The 20,738-nt window shown below is 38.3% G+C and overlaps 1 protein-coding gene across 6 annotated transcripts in view; it reads right to left on the bottom strand.

Moving 5' to 3' along the window:
• Nfyc (nuclear transcription factor Y subunit gamma) overlaps positions 1-19,697 on the bottom strand; it is a 62,617-nt gene extending 42,920 nt beyond the window's left edge. The window contains exon 1 of one of the 6 annotated variants that reach the window (XM_078026021.1): positions 19,466-19,697. The gene's annotated coding sequence lies outside the window, so the exon portion shown is untranslated. Of the gene's footprint in view, positions 1-4,311; positions 4,331-6,610; positions 6,889-19,465 lie in introns of those variants that run through there. The other 5 variants (XM_021735993.3, XM_040288453.2, XM_005317872.5 and 2 more) reach the window with 5 other exon arrangements.
• Positions 19,698-20,738: the final 1,041 nt, after the last annotated feature.

Genomic DNA, 20,738 nt, shown 5'->3' with positions numbered 1-20,738 from the left:
AGATCAATGGCAGAGCATTTGCCTAGCACGTATGAGGTACTGGGTTTGATCCTTGGCACCACATCTAAATAAATAAATAAAATAAAGTTCCATCAACAACTAAAATTAAACACACACACACACACACACACACACACACACACACACACACAACTTCCCCATGGGAGCTGCTCACTCTGAAAACAATCAAAACAACAACACTGACCTAGAACATGCCAATGAGTGTGCTTCTGGATTTCTAACTTTAGAGTCTAACCATTTTTGTTTCCATCTTTGCCAAAGTTTTTTTCTTCAGCCCATTCTCTCCCTTGATTCTTTCCCATCTAACCTCCAGGTTCAGCTATAACTTCTATGAGTTTAAGTTCCAAATATACATTACTAATTTTGATATTTCTCCAAAGGTCCAATCCTGAATGTATAAACTGCCTGACATTTCCAACCACAAAGCTACCCAGAACTGAAACGCCCCATGCTCAAACTCAAATCTGTCTTCCTTCCCCAAACTTGCTCCTTCTAACTTTTTTGTTTCAGTCAGTCACTCAGGCTTGAAATCTCCTGGAATCCTTTCTCCTGTTTCTTAATTCTAGTCAACTGCCTAATTCTGTAGTAATAGTGTTGCAACAGTGTCCATCTCCTGACCTTTCCTCATACTGCCACTATCTCTCTTCAGGCCCTTGTCAACTCCATGTAAGTTTCTAGCATCTTCTATTCAAATTCATTTTACATAAGGATATGTAATAAATTTTAAAACAGCACAGCTCTGATAGTCTACTACTCTTTAGTCAATGGTCACCAAAGTTAGACTGTTGATATGTGAACAGTCAAGACCTCCCAACTTCTCCAGACTTCTTTCTCTTTCTACCCATTCCTGTCCTTAACTCATTTCCTTATGCTCTAAACAGAGTGGCTCATTTATTGCTCTCTTCAGCCCAAGCTACACTTTGTGAATCTTGACCTTCCTTCTGCTATTCCCTATGCCCAGAATGTCCTAGTTCTTACCTCTGAAAGTCCAACATCCAGTTAAACTGCCTTCCTTATTTCTAAAGCAAGGTCTTCCTTCTTCTGAATTGTGTATGCTTTACCTGCACCTTTCAGATCAGTTTCTAACACTTGATATACAACATCAGTATTCCCTACCTATTGTTAGATCCTGATTAAAATTTTACTTGTAAACATTTGTGTATGTATGTACATATTATACATAATATATGTGTGTATACACACACACACACACACACACACACACACACACACATATACTGGGGGGGGGGGTGCTGAGGATCAGACCCAAGCCTTCATGCATGCCAGGCAAACACTCTACCACTGAGCCACATCCCCAGCCTCATGTATACATTTCTTAAGTCTCCACATAAAAACCACATGTATCGTAAACTGATGAAAAAAAAGTATAAAGGATCCAACTTTCCTCGAGGTAGAAATTATATAGTTTAGGTACATAAAGAAAAAATTAATTTTATCTGAATATTTCCAGTCAAGCAGATCTTTCCTTTAGTTTTCTATGTAACTGAAACCATGGAGATGAACCAAAATGATAGTACTTCCAAGAATAAAGGATAACTATGTGAATCAGCACTATAGTTTGCTATGGTCATTTTATTTTAGTCTTTTTTCTTCCTTTGAACAAAGTAACACAAGGTCACAAGCTATGTTATGCACTTTAAAGTTAAACATTTACAAGGTTTTTTTCTCTTTGGTTCTTTCTTTATATTGGAGTGTATCTTCACTTTTTTCCTTCAGTAGCCCTTTTATAATACTCTAAGAAGAACTTTTGGAAAGCTATTGAACAGTAGGGTCTGGTTCGAGTATGCCATGGGGAGAAATAGATAAGATTCTATTCCACAGATAAAATCTGAACCCAAGTCCCCATGAGCTGGGCCCAATGCTGATGCAGTGAAAACAAAACTGAAACTTTTGTGTAATGCAGACATGAGTTACATGTCATCTAACTGTGTCATATAATTTTCAATAGCAGTCCACTTCAGGACTTAAAATATATAAGTTACGTTGTTTGATTCCTCATTCTCTCAAAAAAACTATTTTGTTCAAATGCAGGAAGGTGATAAGAAAATTTAAATTTTTTTTCAAGACAGTCTTTCAAAATTTGCAAAAAAAAAAAAAACCACAAAATTCACAACTACCCCAATACACATGAACACATACACAAACTAAATACCACTTTGCTAGTGGGAAGAAGTAAAGTGAGCATCATTTAAAATATAACTTGGGGAATACATAAACAGTGACTTCTATTTTAGCCTTGTCAAATGCTTCACATGACCTTGGGATCTTTGTTTTATTAAATATAGATTAGCTTAAGGACTTATTTGAAAAACTAGACCCAAAGTTATTTTAGAATAAACTTGTTCTTGAAGTGTATTAATAGAATAATTAAATAACTCTAATTGGCATACAGGTGTTGTCTGTAGCTTTGTTCACTTCCTTGTACAGCATAAAAGAAACCTAACTCTCTGGAATATCTCAACCAGGTGGGCACCATTAGCCTCCTAGCTGATTTTCACTTTTCTGAATAAGGAACTGGCTGAGGCAAGAGATCTTCAGATCCCAAAAGGGATGCCAAGTCTGCTGCCACAGCAGACTTTCTTAACTAACAGATTCCATGTGGAAACCTCTGAACCTCCTCCATGGCCTATTCTTCTCTCTGTTCCTTCTATATCCAAATAGTAAGCCTGTATGGATATACCAAAAGAAAAAAAAAACATAGAAGATAAAAAGTAAAAACCTAGAGGAATAAAATGAACATGCAATGAATTGAGTGAGAGTTGAATCTGATCTTGCACAGTTCAGCCACCACATAAAAGCTGAAAGAGCCTACTTAATAAGGGCACTAATCTCTTTGGGCCTCGATTTCCCTTTTACAAGAAAAGAACAAGGTGGAGCTCAGTGCTACACAACTATAATCCCAGTGACTTGGGAGGCTGAGACAAGAGGACTGCAAGTTGGAGATCAGCTTTAGAAATTTAGTGAGATCCCGTCTCAAAATAAAAAATAAAAAGGAGTAGAGATGTAGCTCAGTGGCAAAGAACACCTGAGTTCAATCCCCAGTACCAAAAGAGGAAAAGAAAGGAAATAGACTAGGTCCCTAAATTATTTCATCAGCATAATTTAGGACTATTCAAAACTCTGTATCATTGGGGATAGAAATGGGCAAAAATAATGCGATTCAATGAAGGCTTCAAGAATGTTTCTGAAGCCCCAACAAAAGTATACAGCTTCTTTAAATGGAGACCTCATTTTGTTTTAGGGAAAAAACCCACCATGATTACGATTATTGACACACACATCCCTTGAACTGAAATTTAATTTGGAGAGGGCAATGCAAATTTTGCCAAATCTCATTCTAAGTATGATTCTTTCAATACTCGGAAAGGAGGAAGACATTAATGATGACTGATGGAAGTGACTTATAGGATAAGAAATCAAGTAGATCACAAAATATCAACCCCACAGCAGGGGAAAAGGAGCAGTGATGAAGTCCTAAAATAGAGAACCCTAGGCATGTAAAATGGATGTGAAAGAAACCGACATGGGTTTCCACCATTTGTTAGAGAGGTATCTCACAGTATCACAGTGTGAAATTCACAGTAACGCTCAGATTTTAGTGGGATCAATGTTTTTAAGTCTTCATCCCAACACTGACTCGCTTGCTACTACCCTGCAAGTGATAACTACCTCCCATACCTGAACACATAAAGATCACATGATTACAAAGCAAACAAAAAAATGGCTTCAGTTTACTTTATAAATATTTGGTGCACAAACTAAAAATGCTTGGTAAATACCAAGCAACCATTACAATTTACCTGCATTATAATTCAAATATTAGTATCCAATCAGAACAGACGTTCAGTTTTTATTCTGAGAGGTTCTTAAATCTAATGCTATAAAAAAGTACTCCCACTTCATCTTATTCTGGAGCCCTTAAATTTTTGACAAAGGGTTTTAAATTCTTTCATAGAACCCTTAATAAAGGTTTGGTAATCTCCATATATGCATTAAATAGAGGGGGTCCTATTAGTATAAATAGGAACATGGCAGTGAAGGCATGTGTATCAAACCTCTTTGTAAACATATTAAAATATTACAATTGTTTCCTTTGGATGCCACAATTTTCTCCAATTAGTTTAGATTAATACAAATAATATTTATGCAGCAATTAATAATTTTCAAAGCCCTTGACTTACATATCTCATTCAAGGCTCTCTAAATAAGGTGCTATTCTTAGATTCATTTTTCACACATGAGAAAGCTGACATTAAATGGCTGACTTACCCCAGGTCACAAAGCTGGCAATAGAACTGAATGGAACTTGAACACAGGTTTCTTGTCTTTAAATGGCTTGCATTGTGCTGCTTCAAAATATTGTTACTAGAGTAAACACTGGTCCAAATCTCAGACTCCATCTAAGACTCTCCCATATACCCCCCAGTCAAAATTATAATCAGCTTTAGAAGGACTTTGCTCTTTCTAGAAATAGTTTTCTTCATTTCTCTAGGAAACATTTACCTGTCTAAACTGTTATATGAGAGGATCATATAAACAGCATTCAACATGAGGAAACACCAGAAAATATCCTAAGTCATCAGAGGCTTTGCATGGGCTTGCCTATGTCAACTTTACCAGGTAGTGGATCAGATTCTCCAAGAGTCCTTGACCCTAAAAGGGTGAAGAATCTAGGCTAGATGCCTTTCTAAGCAGCTAAATCTGCAAAGTTGTCAAGTTTATAAAGAGTTTTATCTTGGCTTCATACTGTACCCCACCTTTACTTTTACCTCCCTTTCCTGTCCCAGAGTCAATAAGGTCACTCAGTATCTACAACTACTTTAAAATCATTTATAAAACCTGAAATGTAAATGTAAACCCGTATAAAACACATTTAAATTAAAGCAATTTACACTTTAAAATGTAATGCTTAACACATATTTTTCTTAGGACTTAAATTCTCAGAATGAATATTTTCTTAACCATAGCATTCCAATCTTCTAAAAGGAGTTTCACAAATGTAACTACTTTCAACTCCTGAAATACCATTCTTCACTAAGAACCCTCTAGATTACAAAGACAAGGTGGCGTGCAAAGAATTCTGAATCTGCTAGGCAGTTCACTCAACTATCATACCAGAAGGATTTAGAATTTTTTGCTGGGGGAAGGGAAGAAAGAAGAGTGGGAGAGAGAATGAATGCAGCCCCATTGTCTGATTGCTTAAAAACTCATAATTTGAATCTATAACAGATTCCTACTAACCACTAGACCTGAACATCAGAAGTACAGTCTCTTTTCATCTTAAATAGAGCTTTTCAGTCCAAATCTGTATAAACAAACTTTGTCCTTCAATCTTTCAACTCCTCGGCAGTTTTTCAAGGTCACTTTTCTGAGCAACGACAGAGGCCTGCATCCTAGAACTATGAGTGTTAACACCACCCCAACTAGAAGAACACAAAATCTAAAACCCCAAGGATCCTCTCAGGTAAATCCTTTACTCAAGGGAAGCAAGGGAAGGCAGATCAACACCCTCCAAACTTCTCTAATAGGGCCTGCTCCTTTTCCCTATCCACAGAGTGCTGCTGGCTCACTACTTCACACTGAGTCTGCTGCAGAAATGTTCCAATGACCTTCATCCCATGTTTTCAAATAAAAAGAAAACAAAGAATTTATCTTTTAAAATCATGTTTTACAAATCTTAGTACATGGGATCGAATATTTCCCTATTCACAAGAACTGACTGACTGCTAATTAGCAATCTAGCTCCATACCCCTAAAGGGGGAAAAATATCAAGGGCAAAAGATAGTGGGCTAACTTTGCTATTTACAAAATACAGATAAATTAGGATTTTAAATATTTCATGCTGAAAATGAAAATCATTTTTCTAATATTTTAAAGAACCAAACCAACATTTGACAAAATGTTTGAAATTAGTAGAAAACGATTTGCTTTTGTCACTGCCGATGTAACTGGAGAAGCATGTTTTTAACCGGCATTCTAAGCTAAAATGTGCATTTTAAAACAAGTACTAATACTATATAAACAAATACTTAAGAGAATCTAGAGGTAGACAGGTAGATCAAGAAAGTTATGGGAGAATTTCACGTTGGCATGTGGGCCTTCATCCTAAGAACGTGCATCAGTGCAAATTCTATTTTCACACAAATTTCGAATAGCCATAGTGTGGCTTCTCTCTGAAAACACAGATGTCAATAAAGTGCACGGAAATAGGAAAACTCTTACAAAACCTCAGCTTATCCTGTAGGAAAGCTTCAGTGCACTTGAACAAAGGAAAATTATTTGGAAAACAGTTAAGTTTACCCAATGCAAAAAAGAAAGTGCTATGCTTCTGTGTGCCCCTGAAAAATGATTAGTTCTTATTGTACCTGATCTTGTCAATACTCAACTAGGAAAAGAAATCCTAGTTGAAGGACATGCAAAATCTAAACCGAGCAAGGTATTCTAGGTGCACCAAAAGGTATGCCTGGAATGTAAAGTGGCCATTTTCTGAAACAGTGCAACTTGTCTACACTCTCTGAAGCTAAACAGTTTCTATCATTTCAACACAAAACAAAGAATTAAACTTACCGGGAACTGCATTAATTTTACATGTAGTTATTTATATCTCCTCGGACAGGGAGAATTTAAGTCACTCCTATCCCTCCCCCCCCAAAAGGACGGAGGAAACAAAAGCAGCAGGAGATGCAGAAACCTGAGTCTGGAATGTCCACTCCAGTGAAAACCCGAACAGCTGTCCTCCCACCCCCCAACAAACTATTCGCCATTTTTCTTTGTCTTTCAGCTGACCCCTGCCTCAGTGAAAAACTCCGAGGCTCCAATGAAACCCTGCAGCCTCCTTCCACTTTAACAGTCAAAGGCATTCAATCTAGCCTGCTATTTGACACCAAACCTTGCCTCCAGAGCCATCCTATTGGCTGAGCTGCTTTATCAGCTAAGAACACAAAGCCACGATTGGCTGTTCACGTCATCAGTTACCTCCTTTGTACACTTCCTGTTTTAAAGTTACCTTGAGAAGCAGAACAGGGGTCAGATTCAGACTTCAAACTACCAGGAACTTAAGGATTGGAAATGGCCTGCAAATGCATACAGTAGATGTAATAGGGCCTCGTGTGCTTCCAAAACAGGATACTGCAAATTTAGAATTGTCCTTAAAATCAAAGGAAAAGGTCGTTACAGTTCCCACCCAAAGGATTTCTTATTGGTTGTCAGAGTTCCATTTTTTTAAAAAAATTTAAGGTAATTTAACTGCTTCTGATTGGCCATCAGTGATGTCTATAAGATAATCCTGAGGCAGTAAACCAAAGCAGCAATATGTGCACGCTGGAGAGTGGTGATTAACTACCTTCAGTATTCTGTTGAGCATTAAAAGAAGAAAAAGGAAACTGGGTAGGGTTAATCCAAAGAAAACATAGCTTCTTTTAACGGTAACCAGGAGTGATACCAATGCTCATAGAACAGTCTGCAGGATTTCTAAATGGCATTTTCACTATGTTCGTGGTAATTTTAAAAGCACAGATTACATCAGGACAAAGCACTTTATTTTAAAACAAAGTAATGAAAACAGAAAAGTTAGAGGAGTAACATATGAAGCTGGTGGCCTGGGCAGTGGCATTTCAAAACTGTCTACAGAAAGCCAGAGGGACATCTAATAATGGTGAAGGGGGTAGGAGTGGCACAGAGATAAAACATTAGTGAATACCATATTAAAAGCATATCATGGCTTGATGGATTAACTAATTTACATAGGGTAATCATATCAAATGTCAGCTTTTACTGTTACAGGGTTTTGACATCACAGAGGATATTTTTTTCAGTGCTTATTCAAGCACTATGCAATCTATTTTACATATGTTACCTCATTTAATTCTTACAGTGGCTTTGTAATATAGATGGTGATATCTGTATATTATAGATGAGCAAACCAAGGCTTAGGCTTAGTTCAGTGTCATAGCGTTAATACGAGTAGCCAGAATTTGAAACTAGCTTTGCCTGACTCCCAAGTGCTTAGTTGTTTTGCCATACTGATAGTATGAAGTGCTAAATGTCATCCAATCCTGCTTCGAGAGGCTAAGAAGCAAAAAGGGACAAGACCTACATAAGGCCCTAAAGCTACTTTGAGGAAATGTCTCTTCTATCCCCAGCATATCCTGCAGTAAGCAATTTCTTAGCTATAAAGGGCAGTGTGGGAGGACTCCCAGCTGCTACTAAAAATCTTTTCCAGTTTTTATGCCGGAAATCCATACCTTTCACCACCAATCCCAGCTGAGGTCTGGTTATTGTTCCACAAATCTGCCCTTCAACTATGTTTCTGATGTACCAGATTAAACCAATCCTGTCCCCTGACACTCTGTGAAGGTCTTTGGCATAGTTTTTATTAGTTCTTGGCAGTCTGCAAGAAAAACACTTCAACTCCTATTTCTCAACAGTTACCTTAGTAGAATTCAAGCCACTGTGGGAAGGGAACTCAAATTACCCTGAATTTCAATTTGGCAGCCTGATCCATTCACTCACTATAGCTCTCTCTTCTCCAGTCTATCATTACTGTGGACTAAAAGCCTTATGGGATCTCTGGGACTCCATCTCCCATTCTTCCCTGGCCCTGAATATCAGCACCCTTCTACACTAGACAATTCCATCTTCTCACCCTAAAAAACAATCAATCACTATAAAAGAAAACCAATGACTCTGGTTACAATGTTCAAGCTTCAGTGCCCTCAAAGAAGGCAAGGTGAGAACTAATACTCTGAGTCAGAAGACAGATTTCTGAAATCATAGCTACCTATTTACTAGCTGTATGATCTTGGCCAAGTTACTTAATCCATCCTGAGCTTATTTCTTCATGAGTAAAATGGAAAAAATACATCAATTCAGAGGAGTGCTGAGATAAGTGAAAGCATTCATGTGGAATTTGGTAGGTGCTCAATTATTATCTATTATATAGACTTTACTACAGTGCTTACACATATTATAAATACTTTGTAACATGTAAGAAGGATTCTTGAAGTTAGCAACTGTATCTTTATTTCTTTTTTCGTTTTTTTTGATGGTGGGGGGAGTTACCAGAGATTAAACTCAAGGACACTCAAACCACTGAGCCATATCCCCAAGCCCTATTTTGTATTTTTATTTAGAGACAGGGTCTCACTGAGTTGCTTAGCACCTTGATGTTGCTGAGGCTGGCTTTTAACTTGAGATCCTCCTGCCTCAGCCTCCCCAGCTGGTGGAAATACAGGTGTGTACCTGACTGCGACTGTTTCTTTCATTTCTTTTCTTTTCTTTCCTTCCTTCCTTCCAAATTTTTTTCTTTAGTGTAGATGAACACAATGACCGTTGTTTATTTATTTATTTATTTTCATGTGGTGCTGAGGATGGAACCCAGGGCCTCACAAGTGCTAGGTGAGCACTCTACAACTGAGCCACAACCCCATCCCGCAACTGTCTCTTTCTTACAACCACATATATCCTCAGTGCTTAGCACAAGTATATAAACTAAACAAGGCTTTAGCCAGGATCAGTGAAACAGGAGCAGGATTGAGGAAAATTGGAGAGTGAATGTCCTGTCTAAAGGAGCAACCACAATCAACAGAAAGAACCATGTAGGAACAGGAGTCTACTGCTTCAGATTTTTTGTTTTACTGTCATCTTCCCATTTTAAGTTTTTGATTAGAATTTTTAAAAGATCATAATCAAAGAAAACCAAGACTTGCCAGATTACAATTTCTGACACATGTTTTTCACCTGACTTGGTCCTGAACAACTATAAGTTATTTCCCAAATCATATCTACCTCAAAGTTAAAAGAAAAAAGTGTCAACACATTTTCAAAAGAATCTGACAGAAGTTCTGAAGACAATTCCCAAAGAAGGCCCAGAAACATTTTGAGCAATGAGCATCATTAGAATACAAGAATATAGTACTAGTGCTCAGTAAATTAATCAATCAATTAATGAATTGGGACATTTGGTAAATTATAAATTCAAAATTGTTTTAAAAAATAAATTATAATCTCTGAAGCATAAACTAAGAAAAATGCATGGATAATTACTCTATTTCAGCTCTTAGAGCTGTCCAAAGATGGCACATGCTGTCTCAAAAGTTACAAATGGGGTCGGTAGGCACAAGCTGTGTCAACATTTGACAGACATGTAAAGCAAGAAGAGAAAGAGTAGCTATAAGGAGCAGCCAGAAAGAAAGCCCAGTCTCTGTGGCTAGAAAGACTTAGAATCTAATCCCTAATGGTGCTAGTTACTTAAAACCCTATTGCAGTCAGTCAATAAATATAGGCATTCTGCTACCTAAGCTCTGGATTCTAAGGAAGACATGGTTCTGCTTCTCAACAAGATTGAAGTCTATCACAAGGAAGTTAAAACAGGCAATCATATTGCTACGTGGGCCAATGTACAATGCTACAGAACATAAATTGTCTAAACTTCAGGCTGGTCAGGGGAAGCTTCTTGGGAGATTTAAAATCTTAAGAATGGTTCCCCTACTAAAACAAAGTAAGCTGCGTGTGTAAAGGCCTGGAGCTGACTTAAAGCAGCTGAAAGCTGGAAGGGCTGTAGTTTGTTGTGGTAGCAGTCCAAAGGCAAGAGGTGAGGAATAAAGTTAGGTAAACAGGGATAGACAAGGCTAAGGTGTACTACACCTTTATTATGAGGATAATGGTAAGGCATTGATGAGTTTTTTTGTTTGCTTGCTTGCTTTTCGGTCCTGGAGAATGAACCAAGAGGTGCTCTACCACTGAGCTACATTCCGGCTTATTTTTAATGTTAGAGGCAGGGTCTTGCTAAATTGCCCAGGCTCACCTCAAACTTCCTGAGTTGGTGGGATTACAAGAGTGTGTCACCAGTCCAGCAGACCACTGTAAAGTTTAAGCATAAACTGCTACAATCAGAATTACCTTATTAGAAGATCATTTAGGGCATATGGGGAGAATAAGCTGGAGAAGGGACCAGGAGGGGAAAATGATAGCACTCTAGATATCAGGGACAACAGGATACTGCAATAATCTAGTTACTGAAAAACAATAGTGGAGAGTAATGAGGATGTTGAAAAGTAGACTGGAAAATATTAAGAAGATAAATCATTAAGACTGTGGTAACCTACTGTGTTACTTAATAATCCATGTAGAATAACAACATTTTGCCTGCTTAAAAAAAAAAAAAAAATCAGTGCTCAAAAAATGGAAGTTGTGGGCCGCGGTTGTGGCTCAATGGCAGAGCGCTTACCTCTTACATGTTGAGGTTTCAATCCTCAGCACCACATAAAAATAAACAAACAAAATAAAGATATTGTGTCCAGGTACAACTTAAAAAAATATAAAGGGGGGGCGGTTGCTATTATTAACTGGATCAGATGACATTTGAAAACACATTCATCCCTAAGAGTCTATTTCAGTTTTGACACTTGTTTCCAGAAAAGGCCTTTTCTACTATTAGCCAAGCTATCCTATACAAAATGATTCATAGACTACAACAGAACTGCTCAATTGTGCCCCACTACATACCAGTCATAACATGTAGTGTTACTAGGTACTCTCATAAACAGGGTCCCATGGCCAAATTAGTCTTACTGACAATGCATAATGTATCCGCCTTCTTGGAGGGTCATAAGACATATGAGCACAAAGGCTCTGAATAATAATTCTGAAACTGCCAGGTATGCCTGTAATCCCAGTGATTTGGGAGGCAGAGGCAGGAGGATAGCAAGTTCAAGACCTACCTCAGCAATTTAGTGAGACCCTGACTTAAAATAAAATAGAAAGGACTGGGGATATAGCTCAGTGGAAGAGGGGATCTGGTTCAATCTCTGATATCATAAAAATAATGATTATTACTATTGTTGTTATTATTATATAATAAACAAATATGTTTTACTTTAACCATTATATTGGAAAAATTTAGTGAAATGAAAAGATGATAGGCGCATCTTTTCTGACAACCCTGAAAAGTAGCTAGAGTTTTACACATATGGGGTTTTCCTTTTTAATTTTTTTTTCTTTTTTTTTAATTGGTTGTTCACAACATTACAAAGTTCTTGACATATTATATTTCATACATTAGATTGAAGTGGGTTATGAACTCCCAATTTTTACCCCAAATGCAGATTGCAGAATCCTTTTTAATTTAGTACTACTGAAAGTCACATTAAATAGCACTATACATAGCAATCCTCTGCCTCTCAAATTAGTGCCAACCAAGCATGCTCTCTTCCTAAACTTTGACATTTGATAATTAGCAAATTCTATGCTACTTATTTTCAAGGTAAGTAATAATTTTTAAGACAATTAAAAGTGCAAAGATGTTCAACTGTGCAGTTGACATACATTTTATTAGTTTATCTGTTCTTTCTTCCTTCCTTTCTTTAAAATGGACAGATCAGGGCTGGGTTTGTGGCTTGGTGGTAGAGTACTTGCTAGCAGGTGTGAGGCACTGGGTTCAATCCTCAGCACCACATAAAAATAAATAAAATAAAGGTATGTGTCCATCTACATCTAAAAAAATATATTTAAAAAAATGGCAGCATTGAGAGGATATGTTTTCGTATCTCTGAGCAAAGGATCTCAATTCGCTTAGATTACAATTTGCAGCTCCTAAGTATAGGAATAATAGTCATTAAGTACTGTGAAAACTTTCAGTAATTCATAGATTTAGATCAGTGACACGATACAAAAATATTCTATATTCTAATATCTTTTCCTATGAATCATCTTATTTCTCCTCTTACTGAAGCACCATACTTATGGTGCTTCACTACTTATGGTTCATATCTATGAATGTATTTAAGAATAGAGCAATCCTTGAATCATAGATATAAAAATATACTGTCAGCTTTAAATGGAGAGTATTCATTTAAATAGGTTACCTTACTTACCTCAGACATGAAGATTTGAACCTTTAATTTAAATCTATTCTAGAAACATTGAATGCAAAGATTAGACTCTAATACATCTCTCTACACTGCACCTTGAAGTCCATTAGAAAGTTTTCACTGTATAAAAGTGCACTTAATTCAGAAGTTATCTGTCTACAGATTGGGAAATAACCAAAATGGAAAATACAACCCCTATACTGTAAGTTCTGATATTCTCTCATTGCTATCAGGTATATCACTGCTAAAATATGAAGTGTGGGAAAGATGCAACAATCTTGCAACCTAGCAAAAATTTCTGCAGGCAGTGAGATATTTTTCCATTGCATGATTATGTCAGAAAACTTTACCCAGGTGACTATAAATCATACCAGTCAAACCAACAGCCCTACTCCAACTGACAATTTCTACCTTTAAAAAGAAAACTAAAAATTACTATAAGGCAAATCTCCCCAAACAGAAGGATACACTCGTTTTGAGATTTTAATAATCATTGTTTTTATCAAAAATGAAAAAAGTCTTCATTTCATCAGAATCATTACCAGAACCTGGGGATTAACCCAATCATGAAACAACTTTTCACTGAAACAAATGATCCTACCTCTTATGCATTCAAAGTTTAAGAGTAACCTCACACTGGCCCACTGAAAATCAGCTCCAAAGCACTACTATGTAAGATTATTTCTCTCATATCAAGTGGTTGTCCCCCAATATGGAAATCTTACTGAATATAACAGAGCAGATAATTACAAAAGGCCTCCTCATCAGGGAAGTGGTAACTAGCTGTCAGGGCAGATTTTATGAAGTTCCAAAAAGAAAATGACGTCTTTCTCATTAAGGTACACTCAGTGACAGGAACCTACCATCTACTATTATATTAATTTCTCATAATAATAATTCATAATGAAAGGTGATATTATTACCACCAATTTACAAAGGAAGAAACTGAGACTCAAGTTAAGAACCTGATTAAGTTGGGCTGGGATTGTGGCTCAGTGGTAGAGAGCTTGTCTAGCACATGTGAGGCTCTGAGTTCGATCCCCAGCACCACATAAAAAATGTAAATAAACAATATAACGGTATCGTGTCCATCTACGACTTAAAAAAAAAAAAAAAAGAAGAACCTGCCACAGCAAATAGAGGGTAAATGCACCATAGAGACTGCATTCTTTCCTAGGATTGACTCCAAAATCAGAAACTACAATGCCATGTTCACAAGGTAGTTTGAGGCTAAAGTTTTTAAATTCTCTTTCCTCCTTCAGTTAATGTATTTAAATTACATCGGGTGTTTTGAATCTCTGCAGAAAAATAAATAAAATGACTTAATGTAACCTTCCCAACTTGTCACAGTGCATGAATGAAAAATTGAATAAACAAATTGAAAAGAGAGACTATAAGACAACAGATAACTCACAACCAGTTTCACCTGAGAACAAGAAATAGAATGCACGGGATGGAATTGTGGCTCAGCAGTAGAGCGCTCTCCTAGCATGGGCGGGACCCGGGTACGATCCTCAGCACCACATAAAAATAAAGGCATTGTGTTGTGTCCATCTACACCTAAAAAATAAATATTAAAAAAAAAAATAGGGCTGGGGATGTGGCTCAAGCAGTAGCGCGCTTGCCTGGCATGCGTGCGGCCCAGGTTCGATCCTCAGCACCACATACAAACAAAGATGTTGTGTCTGCCGAAAACTAAAAAATAAATAAATAAATATTAAAATTCTCTCTCTCTCTCTTTAAAAAAAAAAAAAAAAGAATAGAATGGAAAAGAACAACTTGCTGGCTAAGGAATGTTCTTCCTAGGTTGTATGCCTGAGGTTGGAATAAACCCCAAAGTGGTCATTTGTGACCTTAATAATGTCCTCTGCCATTTCCCCTCCTGTGAATAAGGTAAACTTGCCACTTAAAAGTTGTGTCTGAGCAGGGCACAGTGGCACACACCTATAATCCCGGCAGCTCCGAAGGCCAAGGCAGGAGGATCCAGAATTCAAAGCCAGTCTCAGCAACAGCAAGGCACTAAGCAATTCAGTGAGACCCTATCTCTAAATAAAATTAAAAAAAAGGGCTGGGGATGTAGTTCTGTAGTTGGGTGCCCCTGAGTTCAATCCCCAGTACTCCAAAAAAAAAAAAAAAAAAGAGAGAGAGAAAATCATCTCTTCTATCAAGTCAATGCTTCCACAGGGAAACAATGCTGTCCAGAGGAATGAGCACCTGTCTGAAAATCTGGTCATCTAGGTTACAAATCTGGTCATCTGGGCTTTGTCCTAGCAAAGCTAAGTGACCTTGTAAAGGTAATCTTACTCTTCAGGGTCTCAATACAAAGGATATTACTGAAAGAAGTGAGATAAATTCTTGAGCTAAGATGCAAGGATTTTTCTTTTACCATAATATACTACGGTGTCAAGACAGTCTTTACAAAAATAAGGGCTCCACACTGCACAGGAACACACACCTTAATCCCAGACAGTTGGGAGATTCAAGCAGGAGAATGATGTTTGAGGCCAGCCTGGGCAATTTAGCAAGACCCTGTTTCAAAAGAATAAAAAAAGGTCTGGGGATGTTGTTCAGTGGTAGAGTACCACTGGGTTTAATCTGTAATACTACCCCCCCCCCAAAAAAAAGGACTCCATGAACTGTATAGGAATTAAAAGTCACAGATATTTGTCTGTCTCTGGGCTCCGCTACTAACTGGCTTTATGAGACTTTAAGCACATTACTGCTATCTATCTATCTATCTATCTATCTATCTATCTATTTATTTATTTATTTATTTGAGATAGGGTCTCACTACATTGTCCTGGCTGATCTTGAACTCATAAGCTCAAGAGATACTCTGCCCCAGTTTCCTCAGTAGTTTGGACAACAGGCACACTGTAATTTACTGAAAAAGAGGTTTCCTCACACATAAAAAGAGGATGGTAATAATATCTACCTCAGACTGTATAGCATAATATAGCAACTGTACTCCAGTTGGTACAATGTAAGTACTCAATAAAAGGTAGTAACCATGACATTATTCCTGAGTTTGATTCATAGAACACTAAATGGATTAATAACTTTGAACTAAAAGACAAGAGAGGTCAATTTCAAAGTTGCCTCAAAAAGGCATCTAGCATGAGCCTTCACTGCCCTTTGCCACCATTTCTCTGTAAATAAAGGGAGAAAAACACTTTGTATCTCTAGTACAATGAATCAGTTTTGATCAAATACAAAATACATAAAACATAAATGAGAACTATCTGATAAAAGAACTAAAGGACACAGACACACTCTATTATAAAGTATAAAGTAATGTATGATTTCTGTTCAGAAGACAAAGCTAAAGTTCACATGATTTAAACTCAGACCTCCTGGGAGTTCAAGATTTCCAGGATGATCAATTAAGCAGCCATTAGTATATGGGGCTAATATGGGATAAAAGTGGCCTCTGATATCAAAGAGCAGGCAGCTTAAGAAATGCTTCCCGAAAATAAAATATACATATATACTACATATACATACATATAATGCTTGTTTTTATAGCTTTGTATATACTTAGTAAAAATGAAACCAAGTTATAGATGCCATCACATCTTTCATATTTGGTTAACTTAATAAATGAACCAAAGAGGCTAAGGACTTAGTTCAGTGGTAGAGACTCTACCAGCATACACAAGTTCCTGCATTCAATTCGCAGGGTGGTGGTGGTAGCTGTACAAGAGTAGAGTGTTCTGAATTAAATGAGGCTTCCATCACCAACGTGCAAAATGTACAGCAAGCCCTATTTCTACCTGTTGCTTTGCCTGTAATAGCCACACTGCAATATTATTGCAAATAAAAGGTTAGGGATAAGGGATGCTTCATCTAATCATAATAAGATATAAAGCAATTAAGACTTCCAATTCATTATTCTCTCCTCAAAATCTGACTTAAATGTTTCTTAGCAAAATTGGAATTGCAAATATCTTGAAATGTCCAGCTTTAATTTTACATACTTTCAGGATAAGCATATCTCGGAATTAGTATCCCAGTATGAAGAAGGCACTAGATCTTTGGATAGGTCTTGGTATTTCGACATCCTAATGAATAGGTAATGACTGAAAAATCTCATTAGTGAGCTCTTTACACTATGCACTTGGAATTCCTCACTGCCTTGCATAAATTACTTCCATATACAAAAAGAATTCATTAAAAATATTCTGGAACTTGATTTGAAAGAATGCAGATTCTTTTTTTAATATTTATTTTTTTAGTTGTAGTTGGACACAATGCCTTTTATTTTATTTATTTATTTTTATGTGGTGCTGAGGATTGAACCCAGGGCCACATATGTGCTAGACGAGCGCTCTACCGCGGAGCCACAACCCCAGCCCAAAAAGAATGCAGATTCTTAAAGTGTCTCTCTATATAATTTTCCCCATTATCTACCTGGGTTCAGGGAAACATCTAGCAATTTCTTTTGTAAATGTATCCTTTCACAATAGATACCAAGGGATATGATTTAAATACTTAGTAGATGAATCTATATTCTATATGGCTACAATTCTGTGGTCTGAATCTTTCAAACAGTGCAATTCTTATCGATTATATTCTCACATTTAACATTCAACACTCAGAAATCAAAAGTAAGATGATCCATTTGGAAATTTAAAACCATCAGGGAATTCAACTAGTCAGGTTTATGTGGAGTATGATATAGCAGATAAAAAAAAAAACTATAGGTTTTGACATCAAGCCAAATTCCAGCTTAAGCCCTTAGTCAACAACAATGAACAAGCTACTTAACCCCTTCTATCCTCAATGTCCTCATCTGCAACATGGGGACAACAATGCCAACCTAACAGGAGTGTGATATTAAATGTGCCCCAAAACATTGATTCACATTCTCTACTACTTTCCCCACTCTCAAAAATTTAATTGTATTCACACAAAACTGACCAAAACTGAAAACCATAAGAGTTCCTTGAAACTGTTGTGACAACCAAGTATAACATCTATCTAAAGCTAAAAAGGATCACTTAACAAAAAACAAACTAGGAAAAAAGAGATTTGGGCTGAGGTTGTGGCTCAATGGTACAGCACTTGCCTACCACGCATGAGACACCGGGTTCAATCCTCAGTATCACATAAAAAATAAATTAATTAATAAATAAAAGTTATAAACAATGTTAAAAAAAGAAAAGAAAAACCCACAGAGGTTTAACATTCCAAAAGTCAACTCTTAACAAGTCTAGATTAGAACAAAAGCTAACAGAAACATGAATAAGAAAATGTTGATAAATCCTGTTACTTAAGGTAAGCAGCAAGGATATGCATTTTGAGCTGCTTAGTCAAAAAAGTGCATATGGGGATGGGTGTATTTTTTAGGCGCATATAAAAAGAAATGAGCCAAGATCCAGAATATCTGGTTTGATCTCTTCCTCTTCAAGGGGAACCTAACAACATTTATTCAGCAAATAACCATCGCGTACCTAACATTTACTAGATATCTTACTGGAAACGTAGGCCCTGACCTGTATCTTTCTAATAGCAGTAAAATTTCATAAAAAACATCTCAAAACCAGTAGCATAATTCTGAGATCCAATAATCTATCACTGGCCTCTTAATATACTTCTCAAGTCTGAAAATGTTCCCCAAAATGCTTTCTATATCTAATTTTCTTAGACATAGATCTGGTACTTAATGCTGTGCCTCCTAGACTTGACAGTTACTAAGACGCGGCCAATTTATCCTAGGATCCCTTTAACCTGCTCCTCCATCACATCCCATGCCCAGTAACTGGACTCCAATGTCCCCAAAATTTTGTGTTTGAAAGTTCACTTCTCAGCAAAATTCCTTATCTGATTCTATTGTTCGGGCCCCAGTGTGCTCCCTTTCCATACCATACACTCATACTACGGACTTCAGGGTCACCCCAAAACTGGGTCACGCTGCAAGTCACCCCTGGATCCCTCTTGGCCGGTACTCGAGTTTCAGTGTTTTCACACCTAGGTCTCCATGGGCCTGTACGCCCCCATCCTAGGATAACCAAGAAGCAGGGACAGCGCCTCTGGAATGAGGAGTGTTCTCCATCCCGGACCGTGGCCCACACTACCCACGAAGTGCCTCCCAGGCCATCACCCTTTCTTCCCCCTAAAAGCCTCTAGGCTCCCCACGCCTGTGCCGTAAGGTATCACGGCCGGTGCTACCTGACCCCAAGACGTGCACATCCCCACAACCTCCCCATCCCTTCATCACCCCCTCAAGGCCGAAGCCGGCGCGACCAATAAGGTGCCAGGTCTACGGCCTCCCCGCCACCAACCAATCACGAACGAGCCCCCCCGCCGTCGCCTTCCGCCAATGGGAGAAAGCCCGCGGGCCCGGCCGAGGCGGCGCACGGACCCCGCGAGTGCGGCGGCTGCGACAGCTGCGGGCCCGGCGAGGACACAACATGGCGGCGGCAGGCCGGACCGAACTGCACCAGCGGCCGCACGAGGGAAGTGAGGTCTCCGCCAAAGGCGGGAAGCGCTGCCCCTCCCCCCGCCGCCGCCCCCTCTAACCCTCTTCCCACTGAAACTCCCGCACACTCACACGTCCCTGCCGCGCAGTCTTGGGAAGAGCAGGAGCCGCCCCCGCGCTCCTGCGGCGTCGGGCAGTGCAGGGGCCCGGGCACGGTGGAGGGGAGGGGGAAGCGTGCGTCACGGAGAACGGAGCGCGCGCGGAGTGGGGGCACAAACAAGATGGCGGCCACGCCGTTTGCACCGTCTCCCCTTTTCCCCTCCCCCTCCCTTGGCGCCTCGACTCCCAGTGTGGTGCAGTGCGCAGAAGCCGAGTCAACTGGAGTCTCGCGAGAATTGGGAAGCGTCGACGAGGAATTGAAGCGGAAGAAGATCTGAGGGTTTTTATGATCTGGTCCCTTCCAGGGGATACCGAGGCGTGCGGTGGTGCTTGCTTGGCTGCACACGCTTATGAATTGTAGGGAATAGATAGCTTTGTGGTGTTTTGATTTGGAGAGAAAGATGGGAACGAAGGACGGCATGGGGAGTGCCAGGCTTAGCTCGCTGTTAAAGATAATTACCAGCACTATAAATTAATAAAGAGGACGTTTAGATGCCGCAAACTGTAAAACCATATCCCCCAGAATAAAGGAACAAGAATGGTTAGCTTGTAACCTTTCGTCAACAAAGAGCTTGTTTTTTTTCATTTGAATGCATTGTAAGAAAAAAAATCGAAGACAATTGGGAACCATAGTGCAATGAGCGTCCACTTCTTTTTTGTCTCCGCGACCACTTAAAAGCATTAATATTGTTTCCATTTTATAGATAGAAAACTAGCTCAAACACGTTAAGTGATTTGATCAACGCCCCTCAGCAAGTGTCAAACCTAATTAAGATGAAGTATGGAATTATATAGTGAGTTTAGGTAGCAAGCACAGAAAGTAATGGGACTGCCTCTGCTGATAGTAATCTTGAATTTTACAAATGACATTTGAACTTTTTGAGGACTTCTGTTGCATGGTAAAATCAATATAGAAGTAAACTAAACAATAAACAGTAAAATCAATATAGAAGTCTCTGTAGTCAACTAATCAGAGGCTTGGGGGAGGAGGAGGTTGTTTTTTGAGTCAGGGGCAGCCTGGGCAACATAAAGAGACCCTAATGTCAAATAATAATAGTGAATAAACACAGTAGTAGTATTTTCTTTGGGTTCATAGCTGGTGATAAAGTAATGACTTGAATTCAGAAAGTTCTCATATCCAACTTGAATAAATCTCACTTTAGGCACTCAAGAATTTGATGAATGAATAAAAAAACCTAACTAGCTCAATTCCTTTATATGTAAAAGGAATAAAAAAACCTAACTA

The sequence above is a fragment of the Ictidomys tridecemlineatus genome, chromosome 11 (genome assembly GCF_052094955.1).
Source record: "Ictidomys tridecemlineatus isolate mIctTri1 chromosome 11, mIctTri1.hap1, whole genome shotgun sequence".
Taxonomy (NCBI): Eukaryota; Metazoa; Chordata; class Mammalia; order Rodentia; family Sciuridae; genus Ictidomys; species Ictidomys tridecemlineatus.
This window is presented reverse-complemented; position numbering and strand designations above follow the sequence as displayed.